At 35.6% G+C, this 3,258-nt stretch overlaps 1 long non-coding RNA gene across 2 annotated transcripts; it reads left to right on the top strand.

The window, feature by feature from the left end:
* Positions 1 to 2,159: 2,159 nt before the first annotated feature.
* LOC104952850 (uncharacterized) lies at positions 2,160 to 3,207 on the top strand. 2 transcript variants are annotated; one of them, XR_799144.1, is made up of 4 exons: positions 2,160 to 2,206; positions 2,690 to 2,738; positions 2,834 to 2,989; positions 3,075 to 3,207. It is a non-coding gene; the product is annotated as an uncharacterized lncRNA (long non-coding RNA). The 2 variants fall into 2 exon arrangements; XR_799143.1 differs by lacking the exon at positions 2,160 to 2,206 and having other exon boundaries at positions 2,573 to 2,738; positions 3,075 to 3,205.
* Positions 3,208 to 3,258: the final 51 nt, after the last annotated feature.

Below are 3,258 nucleotides of genomic sequence, written 5' to 3' on the forward strand. Positions count from 1 at the left end.
TTGAACATATAGTCTTTATATATTAAATAATCATAATAATAATGTAAATGTTTACATTACATTAAACCATGCATTTTGTAATGTCAGCATTTCATTTAGAAGAAAAGTAGTGATATTTGATATTTATACTCTATTCCAACAGATTAAACCATTTTCCCACTGTAGGCCGATGCATGAAATTCTTACATTTTTGCCAGTTATATTATGGAGCCGCTGTAAAAAAGGATTTGATCATTAAGTTATTGTAACTTTTGTCTTTAAGTTACTTTCACTTAACATATCAATTTATGCAATTTCTACTTAATTTCATAAGTTGTTATTATTTCAACTCAGCTCTGTAAGCCAGTTCAATGACCTCTACATTCTATGAAGTCAATTTGACTGAACAGTGAGTTGTGATGTGTAATAATGTTCTGAAACTTTCCATGGCCTCTTAACATGGCAGTAGTGTTGACATATTCCTGCCCGGTGAAAATAGTCCCGGTCTCATAGTTGTTTTCATTAATTGAATGCATTTAACAGGGACATGAGTTTTTTATTTTTTTACGATATACAGCAAGTGAACCACAGAGTTTGATTCGCCATTATCAAAAGAAGAACTTCCACCGGACAGATTGATGACTACGAAAAGCTAAGCGGCGGATGAATACGTTTTTGTGAAGCGATATGACAGTGATTTCGGCTGATGAACCAGGCAAAGTCAGGTGAGTGGTTGCATATTTAATGGTTTCAGGCAAAACGAAAAGTAGCTAAATGGAGTTAAATCCACACCTAACTGGTGTTTGAATGTTTATAAAAGAGATTTTATTTCAGGGCAGTGTTATGAAAATGTCGGTTAACCAAGCTAACTTTACAGGATTATGATTATCTAAACTTTTATTAAATAAATAAGTTTCAAGTATTCTTACTCTTATGTATGACGCTTATGAATTTTTAAAAGGTTTAAATGGTAACTGCCTATATTTGTAGCTTAATTTAGAGAGGTTTGTGTTTGTTCGTTCGCCAGTAATTAGCCGTGTCCCGGCTCTGTTCGGCTAAGAATTGTAGCTTGTTAGCCCCCGCCATGGCTTTGAAATGGATGTCATTTGTGGATAAGTATAGGGGACTTGAAGATTGTTTTTTGTTAAGGCCGAGCAAGTGTGAAAGTGATTCTATCCTTGCAACGTTTTTCTAGTTCAGCTCACGCTAAACCTGCCCAGATACAGAGGGGGTGCCTCACGCCATTGAACGAGTAAAATGCTAACTGTGTTCAGAAATAGCATTTATATTGTGTACAAATGCTATGTTCCACTCTTGAAATGGAGACAAATTTGTATTTCTGCTTTTTAGAAAATATTTTATAGAAAAGAAAGGAATATATTTAGTTTATTTTATTGAACTATGGTGCCCATAAACCAGATGTCCCACAATGCATGTTCGTTCCAGTAATTAGCCGTGTCCCGGCTCTGTTCGGCTAAATATTTAAGCTAAATTAACGTGTTTCGGTGAGGTTGTGTGTGTTCCTGCCAGTAATTAGCCGTGTCCCGGCTCTCTGTTCGGCTAAGAATTGTAGCTTGTTAGCCCCCGCCATGGCTTTGAAATGGATGTCATTTGTGGATAAGTATAGGGGACTTGAAGATTGTTTTTTGTTAAGGCCGAGCAAGTGTTAAAGTGATTCTATCCTTGCAACGTTTTTCTGGTTCAGCTCACGCTAAACCTGCCCAACAGAGGGGGTGCCTCGCGCCATTGAACGAGTAAAATGCTAACTGTGTTCAGAAATAGCATTTATATTGTGTACAAATGCTATGTTCCACTCTTGAAATGGAGACAAATTTGTATTTCTGCTTTTTAGAAAATATTTTATAGAAAAGAAAGGAATATATTTAGTTTATTTTATTGAACTATGGTGCCCATAAACTACATGTCCCACAATGCATTTCGTTCTGTGACTTGCGCACTGAAGTGTCTTAATATCAGCCGTTTCTAGCAGCGGGAACAGTCGGTGCTCAAGGCACTTAAAAATGTTGATCTTGATTGATGAGATTATTGTTATTTAATCTAATAAATTAATGGGATGTATGTAATTATAACACAGGGAAAGGTTACTGTTCACCCACAATAATAAATAAGATGTGCAATGGTTGTAATTGTTAGATATTTATATTATAATAAAATAAATAATATTTATACATGAACAATAATTTTTCCTAAACTTCTGCTTTCAGAGGTAGTCAAGTTATTACTAAAAAAAACAATAATAATCCACTGAATAGTCTATGGAAAATAACTGCAAGCAAATAATCAACAATTACAACCATTGTACAATTTCTTTTAAGTTTGATTAAAACAAATAATGGTTTTTTCATTGATATATTTGGCATGCACGTAGACACAAAAATGCTCTATGTGGATGCACACTAACCTTTCTCTGTTATTATTACATGCATCCCATGAATTTATTAGATTGAATATGCCTCATCAATCAAAGATGAACATTTCAAGTTGTTTATTTATTTGAAAGAAGTACTGTTTAAGTCTTTATCATATGAATTCAGGGATAATATTGTAATTGTGAAAGCCAAGGCTTGTAGTTTATGGACAACGTGACTGTTGTAATTGTGTGCATCTTATTCTTTGTCATGTTCTCAGTTCTTATTACTTTATTAAGGCCTGCTTCATAATGTACCTAAATGTGTGTTCTCTATTACAGACAGATTTTCAAAGATTTCCGTTTTGCTGCAACTGGATGAAGTGGACTTGTAAGTTGTGCAGGTTTTCCAGTTACAATGAGAAGGCAACATGAACAGTTGCAGACTGTTGGTAGAATATTTTCTATATGTCTGTGTCTCCTCAGATTCAGGCAGAGTTCCAGAGAATTGTCACTACGGACCTGCTTTCATCGTTTCTGGATGGACTTGATGGCCTGGCATTGCTGGAGGTCTACAAAGGTGCATCCAGGACTGGAAAGAAGCCGGCACTAAAAGGCCTTTTGGACTGCCTTGAGAAAGATGTAAGTGGAGATGCTGATGACCATAATTTAGCCACCATTTGTTTGCTACAAATGTTTATATCCCACTGCATTTGTTGTCCTGCAGGACACAAATGAGAGGAGGAGGACTGCTGCTCTCTTGGGACTATCACACTACATGTCTGGCGAAAATCAGGAAAATGTCATCAGGATGTGTGATGTAAGATCATAACTGTCTTGAATTACTTTATGTAATTGTACATTTTAACATAAATCAAACCAAATCACCCTGTGCCCAAAGTTTCCTTCAA

The sequence above is a fragment of the Notothenia coriiceps genome, unplaced genomic scaffold, assembly GCF_000735185.1.
Source record: "Notothenia coriiceps isolate Sejong01 unplaced genomic scaffold, NC01 NC01_scaffold00020638, whole genome shotgun sequence".
Lineage (NCBI taxonomy): Eukaryota > Metazoa > Chordata > Actinopteri > Perciformes > Nototheniidae > Notothenia > Notothenia coriiceps.